At 43.4% G+C, this 17856-nt stretch overlaps 1 protein-coding gene across 3 annotated transcripts in view; it reads left to right on the forward strand.

The window, feature by feature from the left end:
• The window catches only part of LOC142652100 (phosphatidylinositol 5-phosphate 4-kinase type-2 alpha), a 115871-nt gene that overhangs the window by 8400 nt on the left and 89615 nt on the right, over positions 1–17856 (forward strand). The window lies entirely within an intron of this gene.

Raw genomic sequence — 17856 nt, forward strand, 5'->3', positions numbered from 1 at the left:
CACATCTGCGTCAGGCCATTCTGTTCTGCTCTGTCAGAGGAGCAGAACAAGAGAATACGAGAAGCAATGGTTTCGTTACACCACCGGCGGCCGACAGAACCCATTGACATTAATGGGTTTCGTCGGTCTTCCATTGGGGTGGCTGTGGTTTTACTGTAAACAATAGCGCGGCATGCTGCTCTATTTTTTTTCTAGAAATGTCTGCCAGATCTCCAACGGAGGCCCCTAATGGAGCCTCCAAAGCAGATGTGATCAGCCCCTTAACCTAGACCGGTCATTTTTGTTTTACCCCTGATAAAGAAATGACTCATGAGGAAACCCTACAATTGCCTCATCCCTACTGTAAAGGTGATGTCTTTTAATGTCGTTGTCTTCAGAGGAACCGCAATCTCCACAGATCCCTGGATGGTAAACCCTGATCGAGACAAATCCTGAAGTTTCAGCGTTTTTTGGAAATTTCACATTAAATAGAACAAACCTCCCATAAGACTCTTTTTTTTACTTAATTGAATGAGAAAAATAAAAAAAAATGTTGCTGACAACTTAGAATATTTTCCTGGTTCTTAGAACATTTTCTTGTCTTTGTGATCTGACATTTTTAGGGCATGAATACAAAGATATTTATAGCTGACAATTGTTACATTGGTGACATTGGCTTGTACAGATTTGTAACCAAATCTTCTGTCTTTGTTTTACTTCCACAGAAATGTTTAACATTTGTATCAGTCTGTGTTTATATCTGGTTCTTTTATGCATATCCTCATCTGTTACACAGAGGTGATAATAAAAGTTCAATGTAAAGTGGTTTCTGCATTCTATACATGTCGGTCTATGGGTCAGGTCAGTGTTAGGGCTTGTCCACACGTAATGGATTTGCTGTAAAAAATTTGCGGAAAATCCACCCCATTGCATGCGTTTTACTGCAGAAAATAGTGCAGATTTTTGTTGCGATTTTGTTTTTCAAGGTCTGAGTGATGGTGATATTTCTTCCTCTTGTGATGTCATTTCCACCCCCTGTAAGAAATTCTGCAGCATTTACGCAGCAAATTACACATTACATCAGAAAAACGCAGGCAATCAGTCCATATTCCGCAGCAATAATTGACATGCTGCGGAAATAAAAATACGCACCGCAGGTGAATTTTTGGTCTGAATTTTACACAGTATGTGGATGAGATTTGTTCAATCACACCCACTTTGCTGCTACTGTAATCCGCTGCGTATTTTCCATCTGCAATTACGAATGGAGAATACGCCGTAATTCTGTTACCTGTGGATGAGCAAGCTGCAGTACTTAATGCATTCCTATAGACAGCGATTTTGCATTGATTTTTTTTTTCGTAGTGAGATAAATACCCCTAGCCTTATACATTCTTATGGACCGCGATTAAATCGCTCACTTAAAAAAAAAAAAAAAAAGTCCAGGTCTAGCCCCAGGCTTAAAGGGAAACTAATTTTTGCCAATCCATTTTTGTTAGGAGGATCCTTTGGAAATAACCTGATCACATGTTGTCCTGCTGCTGGGACCCCGAGCAATCTGTAAAATGATAGCAAGTGTTTCATTTCCCTACAGCACCACCACAGGTGAAATGAGGCATTACTTTATCCCCGTTGAAATCGATGAAGTGTCCATGTAATGTGCAGACTTGCTGGGTTCTCCAGAATGAGAGATGCTTTTTGTAGCTGTCCGCATCTGAATCCGCGTGAATTCTGCTTGTAAAAAGGTTTCAATGGGAAACCGCTCCTTTGTTCAACCGATGCGTCATTTTCAGTGGACGGACTTGCAAACCGTCTTGCTGAAAACATGTCATGACATGTCACTACTTGACGAGTTTTCCCGCTGCGTGTAATGCCCAAAAAAGTGTTGGGAAGCCACCAATTTGTGGTAGCTTTTGGGTAGGTATTGCAAAACCGCAGCAGAAATCCAAGTGTCAGCCACGTATTTTTGTAAGGGATTCATGGCTAAATCCGTCGTGTTTACACCTTAGACTCTTATTGTTTTTACATATAACACCTGCATCATATTCCATACAAATGTCCTGTCTGAACACAGCCGAATACATTCATTATAGAAATAAAATACTAGATAATGATTATTATTTAGGATAAAAGTCTTTTAAGTAAACTTTTTAGTGCGGAGAGGTGTACAGTGTAGTCATTTGTATATTGCCACTGTGGGTAATAAAGAGCATTGAAGCAGGAGACGTGGTCCTCTGTTCCTTCTCAACCATCCAAACAGCCACGATTAGTTCAAGTGAAGCAAATCGGCTCCACGTGTATCTGCAAACATCACTGCCTTTCCTCCATAAGTGGAACACTCTGCAGAGTCATTATCTACTTCTCCGTATAGCTCTAATTTCATTGAATAGACTTTTACTGAATTATCAGCGTTACTAGGTCATTCATTCATTCATTCATTCGCTGCATGACCTGACAGTAGGCCTCATGCCCACTTCAGTTATTTTCTTCAGGGTGCTATCCGTTTTTTTTAGTGATGGCACCCTGACACATTCATTTCTATGGGGCCGTGCACACTTCTGTTGTTTTGACGGTTCCGTTCATCCATTCCGTCAAAAGTAGTGCATGTCCTACTTTTGTCAGTCGTTCAGTGACCATGGGGCCCATTCAAGTCTAAAAAAACGGACGGCACACGGCAGGGCTTTCCGAAGTTCCCAGCGTTCAACACACAAGATGGAATTTAACGGACCGTTTAAAACGGAAGACAAACTGAAGCACAGCGTCCGTTTAAAACGGAGGAACGGACACGGAGTGACAACGGAAACCACACGGATGTCACAACGGACACACGGAGCCGTTTTAAACTGACGTGAAAACGGTGAAGGATGTGTGCATGAGGACTGGGCGGACATGTAACATGGGCGTGAGCTGGATGCACCATGGCTCTGCAGCTCTTGTAATGTCTGCCTATTGGGAATTATCTGGGCAATGTTGTAATCTTCTATCTCAGAATACATTATCATGTTGTTGATAAGGCTACAGATCAGACAAAAAAGGGCGACAGTACACTGCGAACACCAATGCAACCTAAACATATATATGTGTGTGACAGATGGAGACATGCACTGGTAATCCTCCACCCCATGCAGCCGTGGTCCCCAATAATAGGGTCAGGGAGCAAATTGTACCCCACATATATTAGGAATTTCTATCATTAGACGTGCTCTGTTGGTTTAACTTTTTTTACAAGGTGGTATAGATGTTAGAAGCTTAAAGAAGCTCTGTCACCAGATTTTGCAACCCCTATCTGCTATTGCAGCAGATAGGCGCTGCAATGTAGATTACAGTAACGTTTTTATTTTTAAAAAACGAGCATTTTTGGCCAAGTTATGACCATTTTTGTAGTTATGCAAATGAGGCTTGCAAAAGTCCAAGTGGGTGTGTTTAAAAGTAAAAGTCCAAGTGGGCGTGTATTATGTGCGTACATCGGGGCGTTTTTAATACTTTCACTAGCTGGGCATTCTGATGAGAAGTATCATCCTCTTCTCTTCAGAACGCCCAGCTTGTGACAGTGCAGATCTGTGACGTCACTCACAGGTCCTGCATCGTGACGGCACCAGAGGCTATAGTTGATTCTGCAGCAGCATCAGCGTTTGCAGGTAAGTCGATCTTACCTGCAAACGCTGATGCTGCTGCAGAATCAACTGTAGCCTCTGGTGCCGATGTGGCCGTCACGATGCAGGACCTGTGAGTGACGTCACAGATCTGCACTGTCAGAAGCTGGGCGTTCTGAAGAGAAGAGGATGTTACTTCTCTTCAGAGCGCCCAGCTAGTAAAAGTATTAAAAACGCCCCGATGTACGCACATAATACACACCCACTTGGACTTTTGCAAGCCTCATTTGCATAACTACAAAAATGGTCATAACTTGGCCAAAAATGCTCGTTTTTTAAAAATAAAAACGTTACTGTAATCTACATTGCAGCGCCGATCTGCTGCAATAGCAGATAGGGGTTGCAAAATCTGGTGACAGAGCCTCTTTAAGGGCTCATTCAGATGAGTGTATAACTCGTCCTTGTGCTGTTTATGTTGAAATCACGCACAGCACACGGACGCGTTGATTTCAATGGGGCCATTCACACGTGCAGGAGTTGTCACGCAGCGAGAGTCCGTTGTTTGAAACTCGCTGCATGTTATTTTCACACCCCTACATGCCCATTGAAGTCAATGGGTGTGTGAAAAACACGCACAGAACACGGATGCACACGTGATTTGCGCATCAATTCCATTGAAAAAAAAGATGTTCTTTACAAGTTCATGAAAAATACATATGCACAGATGCAATAACGCAACGCACAGGGACCAGATTTATACATGTTTTTTTACGCGCGTAAATCTGTCCCGCTCGTGTGAATGTAGCCTAAAAGCGGAAATCCAGGCAAAAATAATCTGCTGATATCTCATAGACACATGTCATTGTCATAAGACCACGTTGGGAAGTTCACACTAAGGCTATGTTCACACAGTGTTTTTTGCAGGCGGAAAATTCTGCCTCAAAATTGCGTCTGGAATTTTCAGGCAGATTTTGATCTGTTTGCCGTGGCGTTTTCCGCCCACGGCCATGGAGCACCGCGTGCAAAAAAACACAGCAAAATACGCTTTCTCTGCCTCCCATTGATATTAATGGGAGGTCAGAGACGTAAACGCCGAAGATAGGGCATGTCCCTTCTTTTTCCTGCGAGACTGTTTTTCCTCTCGCAGGAAAAAAAACTCCTCCGCCTCCCATTGAAATCAGTGGGAGGCGTTTTCGGCCGTTTTTTGGCGTGGTTTCCGCATCACAAAAAGTGTCAAAAATCTCAGTGTGAACTGGCCCTAACCCTGCTATACAAACCTTATGGAGAAATTTATTGGAAAATGTCCGGCACAACATTTGTAGCAAATCATCGATGTGAATGTGAGGGTATGTTCACACACACTAATTACGGACGTAATTCGGGCGTTTTTCCCCCGAATTACGTCCGAAAATAGTGCCTCAATAGCGTTGACAAACATCTGCCCATTGAAAGCAATGGGCATACGTTTGTCTGTTCACACGAGGCGTATATTTACGCGCCGCTGTCAAATGACGGCGCGTAAATAGACGCCCGCGTCAAAGAAGTGACTTGTCACTTCTTTGGCCGTAATTGGAGCCGTTATTCATTGACTCCAATGAATAGCAGCGCCAATTACGTCCGTAATGTACGCGGCGTTCAAGCGCCTTCACATGCCGTTACGGCTGAAATTACGGGGATGTTTTCAGGTGGAAACATCCCCGTAATTTCAGCCGTTACGGACGCCCTCGTGTGAACATACCTTGATGGGAAATAAGATGAAGAGATTTTTGTCTCTTGTTTTGGAAATTGGTGGCGGTTGGAGCTCATAGGACCCACCAATGTCCTTTCCTGACCTACTGTAGGACATGTTAGAAGATCAGCTTTAGGTGAAGTTTCTTTTAAGTAACTATTAAGGTTACGTTGAGGTTTCCGTAACCATTGTTAAGGCCCTATTACATGGACCAATTATTGGGCAAACGAGTGTTCATGTGAACGCTCGTTCCTGACCATTGTCCTTTGTAAACAGGCCAACGATCACCCAAAGAAAGAGCAAACGCTCGTTCATTGGCTGATCTGCACTTTTATGCAGCAATAATTATTTTTGTTCCCGGCAATTTATCTTTTTGGGGGGAATGCCAAAACTTGTGGATGATCAGCCCTGTTACTGTCAAAATAAAACCACCGCACTATGCAAACATACCATAATTCTTATGAACAGGGGCGTACCTTTGGGGCTGCAGAGGTAGCAGTCACACCCAAACCCTGGAGCCTAAAGTGGGCCACATAAGTCATCAGTATCCTAAATAGCTCATGGCAGGTGGGGGGTCCTCTAACAGATTTTCCATTAGGGCCCAATTACCGCGATGGATAATAATGTCAATAGTGATTCATGAGTAAGGCGGGATTCACACGACCGGGTCGGGTCCGAGCCCGAGTGCCGGCCGGTAAAATCGGCCATTCTGCCCGGCCGGTTTGCATAAAGTTATGCATCCGTGCCGGGCCGGGCAGATCCGGACAGTGACATCAGCGGCAGCTCCTGAAGGGGAATCCCCATGTGTTCGGGGATTCCGCTTCAGGAGTTTCCCCTGATGTCACTGCCCAGATATGGACAGAGACATCAAGCGCTCTGTCCAGGAGCGGAATCCCCGAACACACGGGGATTCCGCTCCTTCAAGGAGCTAAAGTGCGGCTAGCACATAGCAGAGCGGGGAGATACCTCCCTGCTCTGCTATAGTGGCGTCGCTGCAGTAGTAGCAGCCGCAGCAGCTGCTGCTACTAGCGGCGCCATCTAAGGTGTCGCCGAGCCAGGGTGCTTTTAACAAGCAGGGGAAGGGAGCCAGCGCAGCGCTCCCTCCACCTGCTGTACACCCCGGCCCTGCAACACAGTGTGCAGCGATGCCATTCGTCAGAATGGCATCAACTCCTCCTCCTCACATGCACTCTGCGCTGTGAGGAGGAGGAGATAGAGCGCAAGCCACGGGAAACCCGGCCATCACTCGGAACACATTCCGGTGATGGCCGTGTAATACCCGGCCCCATAGACTTCTATGGGAGCCGGGCGGCCGGGTGCCCGGGCAAAGATAGAGCATGTCCTATTTTTTGACGGCCGGATTTTCCGGCCGTCAAAAAATCGGTCGTGTGAATAGCCCCATTAGGGGTCTATCATTCCTAATGCAGCCGGGTGCCGGCCGATTTATGAACGGCCGGCACCCGGACGGGAAACCCTGCCGTGTGAATGAGGCCTAAGGCCTCATTCACACGGCAGGGTTTCCCGTCCGGGTGCCGGCCGTTCATAAATCGGCCGGCACCCGGCTGCATTAGGAATGATAGACCCCTAATGGGGCTATTCACACGACCGATTTTTTGACGGCCGGAAAATCCGGCCGTCAAAAAATAGGACATGCTCTATCTTTGCCCGGACACCCGGCCGCCCGGCTCCCATAGAAGTCTATGGGGCCGGGTATTACACGGCCATCACCGGAATGTGTTCCGAGTGATGGCCGGGTTTCCCGGCTCTTGCGCTCTATCTCCTCCTCCTCACAGCGCAGAGTGCATGTGAGGAGGAGGAGTTGATGCCATTCTGACGAATGGCATCGCTGCACACTGTGTTGCAGGGCCGGGGTGTACAGCAGGTGGAGGGAGCGCTGCGCTGGCTCCCTTCCCCTGCTTGTTAAAAGCACCCTGGCTCGGCGACACCTTAGATGGCGCCGCTAGTAGCAGCAGCTGCTGCGGCTGCTACTACTGCAGCGACGCCACTATAGCAGAGCGGGGAGGTATCTCCCCGCTCTGCTATGTGCTAGCCGCACTTTAGCTCCTTGAAGGAGCGGAATCCCCGTGTGTTCGGGGATTCCGCTCCTGGACAGAGCGCTTGATGTCTCTGTCCATATCTGGGCAGTGACATCAGGGGAAACTCCTGAAGCGGAATCCCCGAACACATGGGGATTCCCCTTCAGGAGCTGCCGCTGATGTCACTGTCCGGATCTGCCCGGCCCGGCACGGATGCATAACTTTATGCAAACCGGCCGGGCAGAATGGCCGATTTTACCGGCCGGCACTCGGGCTCGGACCCGACCCGGTCGTGTGAATCCCGCCTAAGTGTGTACACCTTGGCTGTCTATACAGTAATTGATCTACAGTTAAGCCATTGAAGTGTTTTTTGGAGAAAGATTTATTAAAAGAAATGTCTCATACAAAGTTCCTGTTTTAACAGACAAATAAAATCCTCATTGTTCTTTGTATCACATTTATTCAATAAGTCTTTGGAGGGGATTTTTGCATTCTAGAGAGACCGTCCTTTGGTAATGTTCATATTCTTGCATCGAGGAACAGTATAACAAGTGGTGTTCTATCCTATCTATCTATCTATCTATCTATCTATCTATCTATCTATCTATCTATCTATCTATCTATCTATCTATCTATCTATCTATCTATCTATCTATCTCATATCTATCTATCTATCTATGCTGAAGTTGCACTTGGCACACTAATTCTTGCCCTGTCACTCCTCTGCTTTTCTAGTGACCTGGCGATAACTTCCATAGAGGTCAATAGAAAAAAAAAAAGGCAAATGTTAGGCGTCCGTAGCTAATTTAAGTTTGTGCAGCCCTGCCTATTACATGCTGCACTCAGCCGCACATGTATGGGCAGGTGAAAGGTTCTCTTTAATTTTGTGCAGCAGTGCATATTGGGAACAACTTCCTTTTCAAGTAACTAGAACACCGAAAAAGGTTGAAGGTGCACATCTTGTGATGAGGGTTTATTGTGATCTATATTACTTCACATTTTAAGCAAGAGTTGCAAAAAGTTGAGACTTAATTTAAAAGGGTTGTCCCACCAATTAAATATTTATTGTATAGCTTATAAAAAATAAACAATGTCTACTATTTATATGCGGTTACAAAAATGATTCAGTGAAGATTTCTGACATTTACTTACATAGCTCGGCACCACCTGGTGTTCAAAGTGTATAGGAATGTGCACGTCCAACTAATTAGTTAATTGTTGGTGGACACACATGCTCAATCACTCTCCCCAAATCCAGTTCCCTGCATAGTGATATTCTGTTCACTGCAGAGCAGCCAATAGAAATGGCTTCCTGTCCTGCTTGTCAGGGAAGGAGCAGAGCCTCTGCAGTAGCATGGCAGTATAGCTATGGAGACTTCTTCAAAGGAAGTAAGAAGGGACCATATCGTCAGCTACCAGAGGAGAAGGAGATTAATTTTGCTCAGAGCCCCTCCCCCAGCATCACAGATTAGCAGAAGCAGCAAGGGGGACACATAGAAGCTAAAAATGATGAAAAAGGTATTTCTTTATGCTAGAAACAGCAAATTACTTTAAAACGACTTTTAACAGCATTTTAGAACTTTGGATACAAAAACGATTTGTGAGATAACCCTTTAAGATAAACTTAAAGAGGCTCTGTCACCAGATTTTGCAACCCCTATCTGCTATTGCAGCAGATCGGCGCTGCAATGTAGATTACAGTAACGTTTTTATTTTAAAAAAACGAGCAATTTTGGCCAAGTTATGACCATTTTTGTATTTATGCAAATGAGGCTTGCAAAAGTCCAAGTGGACGTGTATTATGTGCGTACATCGGGCGTTTTTACTACTTTTACTAGCTGGGCGTTCTGACGAGAAGTATCATCCACTTCTCTTCAGAACGCCCAGCTTCTGTCAGTGCAGACACAGCGTGTTCTCGAGAGATCACGCTGTGTCGTCACTCACAGGTCCTGCATCGTGTCAGACGAGCGAGGACACATCGGCACCAGAGGCTACAGTTGATTCTGCAGCAGCATCAGCGTTTGCAGGTAAGTAGCTACATCGACTTACCTGCAAACGCCGATGCTGCTGCAGAATCATCTGTAGCCTCTGGTGCCGATGTGTCCTCGCTCGTCTGACACGATGCAGGACCTGTGAGTGACGACACAGCGTGATCTCTCGAGAACACGGCTGTGTCTGCACTGCCAGAAGCTGGGCGTTGTGAAGAGAAGTGGATGATACTTCTCGTCAGAACGCCCAGCTAGTAAAAGTAGTAAACACGCCCCGATGTGCGCACATAATACACGCCCAGTTGGACTTTTACTTTAAACACGCCCAGTTGTACTTTTGCAAGCCTCATTTGCATAAATACAAAAATGGTCATAACTTGGCCAAAAATGCTCGTTTTTTAAAAATAAAAACGTTACTGTAATCTACATTGCAGCGCCGATCTGCTGCAATAGGAGATAGGGGTTGCAAAATCTGGTGACAGAGCCTCTTTAAGTCATTACTAAATGTTGCTAATTACCAGGACATTTTAGAATTACTTTATATCCGTTGTATTTTGGGTTAATACAGACCTAACAGTAGATTGGTGTTCAGGTAGAAGGTGGGATGGTGACACTGTGCAGTGGGGTCCTTTTCTGTACCTATTGCAGTTATACGGATGGCCTGTATTTACGACTTTCCTCCATCCAGCTTCCTGGATGCCATGTCAAAGAATAGTCAGAAACCTCAACCAAATAATCGTCTCGTCCGCTGCAGTCCACGATAGTCCTATCACCACAGCAAATTGGAAATATTCATTTTCAACAATGAGACATCAAGATCCTTGCCGGATTCCTTCACTGTTGGAGAAAAACAGAATTGACACAAACTTATCTGGATAACTTTGTTTCAGGACTGGGGTAAGGCGGCCATCTTTGTCCCTCTCTGAAAATTGATTTCCACAAAATTACTCATTGATGGTGGTCTATAGGTTGGCATTAAAACGCATGCTATAGCATGTTGTAAGGGTGGTACTAAAGGTTTATTAAGTGGCATAAGGCTATGTTCAAACACTTAACAAAAATTGGCTGTAAAATACGGAGCTGTTTTCAAGGGAAAAAAGCCTCTGAGTTTTAGCCGTTTTTTGATGCATTTTTTACTGTCTCTTTTGTAGCTGTTTTTATATTGAGACAATGAAAAACGGCTCCAAGAACGGCTCAAGAAGTGACATTCACTTCTTTTTAATGGGATGTTTTTTCAAACGGCCACGTAAAAGAACGCCCCGTGGGAACGAAACGCCGGTTTTCCCATTGAAATCAATGGTCAGATGTTTGGAGGCGTCCAGCTCCCGTAGTTTCCCCAAAAATGGCTGAAAATAAGCTGTGTGAACATACTCTAAGAAGAATAAGCCCTGAAAAAAAAAAATGCTATACCTTCAGCATTCTGCATTTTGATAAAAACTCTACTAGCCCCAAAAAACTCCACCAAACCACCAAAATCCAAAACGCTGAGTATATAGACAGAATAATATTCTACTATAGACTTTCAACTAATTGCTGGCTTCTGCGTTTTTTCATGCATCATGACTCTTAGGTTTGTGGGCACACCAATAATACTCTGAAAGGAACGCTCCAGTCTAAACTTTATAGGCTGTTATGTCTAGTACAGGTTCCGAGGGGGCGGAGCATGACAAAGGGATTTAAAGAGGCTCTGTCACCAGATTATCAAACCCCTATCTCCTATTGCAGCAGATCGGCGCTGCAATGTAGATAAGAGTAACGTTTTTTTTGTTTTTTTTTAAAACGATCATTATGAGCAATTTTCTATTTATGCAAATGAGCCTTTCTAATGGACAACTGGGCGTGTTTTCTCTTATTTCCAACTGGGCGTGTATTGTGTTTGTAACATCTGGGCGTGTTTACGTGTTTTACTAGCTGGGCGTTGTGAATAGAAGTGTTTGATGCTGACAAAAACTTTACTGTTATCTACATTGCAGCGCCGATCACATGCAATAGGAGATAGGGATTTGATAATCTGGTGACAGAGCCTCTTTAAAGAACACCGAATACCTGTGTCATGCTCCGCCCCCTCAGGTCCTGCAATAGCATAACACAGTATCAGTTTTGCCTGGAGTGTTCGTTTTAAGATCTGAGGGGAAATAAATTGTTTACTTTGTAGTGAATGTGATTTTGACTACAGACTGTTATAAAACGGCATATAGTCTACGGACAGATCTGCAGAGATTCTACGAGGAATTTCAATTTCCACCTCAGCCTTCCAAATTTATTATCAGGTCGCTCCTGCAAAGAAATCACTACCAATAAATAACAGGAATTGTTATTTATGCGATTCCCTCATATATTGGAATAAGCGGCTGGAAGAAGGAGTTTTCATATAATAGAAAACATATGACTTGAGAAGCATAAAGTATAATAACTGCAGTGACCACTTGGGAGACCAAAATTTTTTTGTTACTGTAGAGAATCAACATTCGGATTTGCCAGATTCTAGAACAGTGTTCGTAACCAGGATGACACACGTCTGAGTCACGGGGCTACGCAGCACTACATGGACTTGGGAGCTTACAGTCTATTGTTCACATTTCCCAGTAAAATTCTGATACTTTGCTAATTTAGCGGCAGGAGCTTCTGTTGACTTTCTATAATTTTGTCAGTAGTAAATTAAATCGACAGCTGGAATGTGACCGTAGAAATGTGCAGAGTCTACACAGGAAGTGGTTTGGTGGGCGGATTTTAGAAAAGTTTTTAAAAAAGTAAAAGTTGCTTAGATTTTTTTTTTTTTTTCAGTCTCCTATTGCTTAGATCACTCTGTAGAAATGTGTCGCATAGGCTGTGAGTCAGAAACGTATAGGGAATGCTGTAACTTGTAGTTCTACAACACCTATGGCAAGGAAATCTGCTTTTGGTTAAAGCGTCAATGATGTGAAGTGTTTCCGGGTTTGAGCGGTCATTATGAAGTGCTCCAGATTTACTATTGTACATTTATATGACCCTTCTATTACACGTGAACCATTGACTGGTTATCAGTGTAACATCAAAAGTACTATAGTCGGAAGGATTTTTATTATTTATGCTGCTGCTATAATTATTATTACTATTTAACCCAAATTTCCATATTTTACTACTTTCTCCATTACATGACCAAAACCTACACGGGTACTTACATGAATATCCAAAGGCTATATTCCTTCCAAATACAAATCCTATTAAAAAAAAATGGAGCAAACAATCCGAAATCCATAAATTAATCTTCTCTTTATTGTATATCATGAAATAAAAATGATAATGCACAATAAAAAAAAAACTGAGTTAATGGATTTTTTTTTTTTTTAAGAAGGTCTATCAACAGTCACCAGATAAGGCCCCATGCACACGACCGTAAAAATCGTAAAGGCTCTTCTATAGCAGGTCTCCGGACAGAGCAGGACAATATATTGTCTTCTAGTTTCTGCGCTTTTTTTAAAATCTGCGCTAATTACATAATATTTGTATTTCAGTTTTCCAATTATATTATATTTTCTACATAAAAAAGGTTGCAGATAAATCACGTTACTCATCTTGTACAGATCCTGCGTTCCAGATTGTATTATATCCTAGAGCTGCATTCAAAGTTTCCTAAGGTTGGTATTGGAAGTGGACAAGAATCTTGTCGTCAGACACATCCTGAACCTCTAATGCTATGTTCACACAGAGTTTTTTGACGCGGAAACCGCGCCGCAAAACTCGTCAACGGCCCTAAAGTGCCTCCCATTGATTTCAATGGGAGGTGGGGGCGTTTACGCCTCTGATCTCCCATTGACATCAGTGGGAGGCAGAGAAAGCGTATTTCGCAGCGTTTTATGGCCGCGGGCGAAAAATGCCGCAGGGAGAGGAAAATCTGCCTCAAACTTCCAAACGGAATTGATTTTGAGGCAGAAATTCCGCCTGCAAAAATCTCTGTGTGAACATAGCCTACATTGGCTGGAATAACCTGCAAATCCCCAGAAAAAGCTCTGTGCGGGCATTTAGTCAATAAGGGATGCTGGGAGATTTCAGCTCTGAAGCCTGCAGGATTGTGAATGCAGCTGTGGATCATAATACCTGTAGATTATATATATATATAATCTTGAACTATCCTATGTATTAACACTTTCTGCATCTTCTCTTGAACTGTCCTCCATCCACATAGCCGTTGATCTGAATGCTCGGCTGTCAGCGGGCCGGTCTCCTATGGTCGGGATTACTTTATGTGATGTTTGGTTAGTAGAAGTGTCCTGCACAGAGGAGTTGTTGGGGTTCTATAAATAAATACTATGCAGTGTTTGGATAACGGTTTTGGAATACAGGATCACATCTCCATGGGATTTCTCAGGCTTGTTTTGTACTTTGCATGCTTTTAATATTAATCCTTTGTTGTTCCGACATGAGCTGTATGTGCTTTGCATGACTTTTCTTGTTTATTTTGTGCACTCCGCTGCTCCAAATTAATTTAAAAAAAATATATATTTTGACCAGTCACCATACAAGGGAAGGCGCTGAAGAACGCCTAATAGATGGGAATAAAATATTATCTGCTCCCCAGTTTTCCCTCCTTCCTTCCCTGCCCTTCTGGAATGAATCATTGTATAATACGTTGCATTCCTTTTTGTAAAACTTTCATTAAAAATCAAATTGATAAAAAAAATGATATATAAGAAATAATATAATTTTTAAATAATTACAACTTCAAATCGACTCCAATCTGGTCATACATTTCTATCTTCTTCTACAACTTCCACGGCGATCATTACTCAGCTTTCCCAAGCTCCTGAACACTATGTTTGGTTATACAGCAATACTGGAGCAGGGAATATAGTTGTCCATAGAAGGCAGATTTTTCATTTAGGGGCCTTGGAAAACAGACAAATCCGAACAAAAAGCTAAATGTCTATCTTAAATGTACACGTCCAACGTATGCCCCAAATGACATGTGAACAGAGCCTTATATTGTCAACTACAGGACGCCGTGCACCGTTTTGGCCCACTTTAGTGGCTCACGGGTTGGGACCAGTTAGAAAAGTTGTATTAATGTAGACAAATAGAACTAATACTGTAACATATAGGTTGTGTAATCTTGTAAATATAATTCTGACTTTGATGGTGCGAGTTTTTGTCAGATCTGCTCCGTGAGTGCTAAGAATTTGCACAGAAATATAAACTTGTTGAAGAGGTTATCCGGATTAACTTCCCTGTTAGGGTATACTTAAAGGGGGTCTCCGATTTCGACAATCCCTACTTGTTAGAAGGGTCGCTTGACAATAAACTGATCACAAAGTGTCCCCCTGCCGGGACCTCCAGGGATTAGCTATAATCTGTCGGGATAACTTCAGTAAGTGATAAATTTCCCTACAGCGCCACCACAGGGCAATTGAGGTATTACACAGTGTCTATTCATATCAATAGGTTGTCTGTGTAATGCAGGACAGGACAGGTCCTCCAAAGCGAGAGACGCTCTTTGTAACCGCTCTCCACTCTGGCCAAGAGATGAGGATCCTGAACAGAGGAACTCCTCCCCCCCCCCCCCCTAATAACTCACAATTCCATAAAAGGGTGTATGAAAGTAGTTTTCCTGAACTGGATTACCCCTTTAATAGAGTGGCCTCCATAAATTAGTCACAGCGGCTACAAAGTGCCCATTTCACTCTCTGTACAGCCTAGCATCTCCATGCATTAGATCCATTGATTTCAATAAGAATGTGTAATGCTTCAATGTAATTGTGGGGACACGGCAGAAGAATTGAACACAAACTATCGAGATGCTCCCACATTACAGCTATTCACTGGGGCCCCAGTGACGGGTCAACCTGGGATCGGCTTATTGTCAGCGGACCTTTCTAACAAAATAGGGTTGTCCAAAGCGTATAACTTTTTTTTAAAGACGACTTACCTGACATGTCTATTTTAGTAATGTGCAATTGCCATTCCTCTGTTATTCCTCCTAGAAAAGTATGGGTTTTACCAGTGCCTTGTCAAAAGGTGATTTCCCTTCACTGTCTCACTCTGGACATTGTCAGTCTGTGTAGGGAGACGCCCCTAACTGGTAACATCCAGTTGTTAATTTATTCATAAATTTCTAGGAGGAATAACAGAGGAACAGCACAACGTAGAGCTCTAAGAAAGCATTATTGTTTTATGGGGAATACAATACAATTATTTACAAAAACAGACATATAAGGAGAGGGGACAGGTCCTCTTTAAAGCGAATTTGTGACCTCAATATGCTTCCCTAGGTAAGGGTCGCATATTACAGTGATAGATCCATTCTCCTATTAGCCAAAAACGGCCCAAATAATATTGTGCCGTTTGGCTAATACGAGCATTAAAAGAATACGCTGGACTCCTAGTGATTGACGGCCTTCTGTGTATGGACACAAATAAATTTTGGACCCTGCAGCGTAGCCAATTGTTAGTCATTGGCAGACAATCGGCTGTCACCACTTACACTCCACTCGGAAGACCCTGCCAAACATAAACTTCAGTGTGGGAGATTTATTAATACTGTTCTCAATTTAGACCGGATAAACCTGGACTAGACAGGAAGAAACTGCCATATTTATCACCATGGCGCACGCTGTATGATAAATTGGCCGCAACTTGCTAGACGTTAGACACTTTTCGCTCTTCTTACACCACCTCGTTGCTGTCGTCATTTTTACGTAATTGTTTTGCACTGAAAAATTAATAATAATTAATAAATATGGCGCATTTCATGACTCCTTTTAGCCGCACCCCTTTTTCTAGACACTTTTCTAAACTTTCAAGGAAAGTGCAAAATAAAAAATTGCTGCATGCCATGTACGCCACTTTTTGGGCACAATTAAAGTCAGAGTTTTGGCACATTTTGCTTAATAAATCTCCCCCAGTGTTTGTTTGTTTTTTAAAATAAAGTTCCTACTTTTCCACAATGCAGGTCTTCATAACAAAACACAAAGACGATGCATTCACATAAATATATTTTATAAGGCAGCGACACTTCTGCTTTCTGAGGTCCCTTTTTAACAAATAAACGGGAACTGAATGCCAGTAAAACGTACAGATCATGTGCTCTATAGAAAGATACCGGGGGTGAGAGTTCTGCATCCGCTTGGGGACCTGTAGGCTTAGGGTATGTGCGCACGATAACTGCAGTTACATCTGAAATTACGGAGCTGTTTTCAGAAGAAAACAGCTCCTGAATTTCAGACGTAATTGCATGTACTCGCGTTTTTCACGGCGTCTTTTACGGACGTAATTTGGAGCTGTTCTTCTTTGGAGTCAATGAAAAACGGCTCCAATTACGTCCCAAGAGGTGTCCTGCACTTCTTTTGACGAGGCTGTAATTTTACGATCCGTCTTTTGACAGCGACGCGTAAAATGACAGGTCGTCGGCACAGTACGTCGTAAAGCCCATTGAAAGTAATGGGCAGATGTTTGCCGACGTATTGGAGGCGTATTTTCAGCCGTAATTCGAGGCGTAAAATGCCTCAATTACGTCTGAAAATAGGTTGTGTGGACCCAGCCTTAGGCCATGTTCACTTTTGCGTCAATGATTCCATTTATCTATTCTGTCATATAAACAGAAAAATGAAAATAATGGAATTGCCGGAAGAGTCACTTGACGTAATTTTTTGTTATTTTACCGGAAAAAATAGCGCTGCATGTTCAGGATTTTTTACGGAATCTGCGATGGCGTCTCCGATGCAGATGTGAACACCATCTATAGCATGAGTAGAAAGGAGTGAGGTTGTGGTCAAAAGTAAATAAAAAAAAAAAACAATCGTGATAAAGTCTTGCAACTTTTTAATGCGGTGGCACACTTTAGGCCTCATGCACACGACCGTAGCCGTGTGCACGGCCGTGATTTTCGGGTCGGCCGGCTGCGGACTGTCAGCCGCAAATCGTAGGACATGCACATGGCCACCGTCATTGTTTTCAATGAGCCAGGACCGCAGAAGACGGCCGTAATAGGACATGCCCGTTCTTTCTGCGGTGCGGGTTCCCGGGCCGTGCAAAGACCGCAAAAACTACAATCGTGTGCATGGCCCCATAGAAATGAATGGGGCCGCAATTCTCCCGTGGATTTTCGGGGGAATTGCGGCCGCAAAAACACGTTCGTGTGAATGGGGCCTTACTCACCCATTTTTCTGTGGCTCAATGGCCTAGTCCTGCTCACATAGCTGATGAGTTGCGAAGGTGTACAGGATATGTAAACTGAACACAGCAGCAGCACAGATCTTTCTCTTGTCACAAACTACAGAATGAAAACTCTTACCTGTTTCATCGGAACAAGGGTTTCAGCCATTCACTGATGGCAATCAGGGATCTTGAAAAACAAAGTATTTCAGGAACACGCATGATTTTTCATTAATCTGAGCTGTGTAGAACGCTACTGGGTTGTAGTAGTTTACAGAATAATTACAAAATCCATAATAATATTGTGGAGCATTTAAAGGGATCGTCGTATCACAGCCAACCCATTCCATGTTGATGCTGCCGCAGCACCGTGGTTTTACGTGGCCGACATTCAGACGAAAGCT

The sequence above is a fragment of the Rhinoderma darwinii genome, chromosome 5 (assembly GCF_050947455.1).
Source record: "Rhinoderma darwinii isolate aRhiDar2 chromosome 5, aRhiDar2.hap1, whole genome shotgun sequence".
In the NCBI taxonomy this organism is placed as follows: domain Eukaryota; kingdom Metazoa; phylum Chordata; class Amphibia; order Anura; family Rhinodermatidae; genus Rhinoderma; species Rhinoderma darwinii.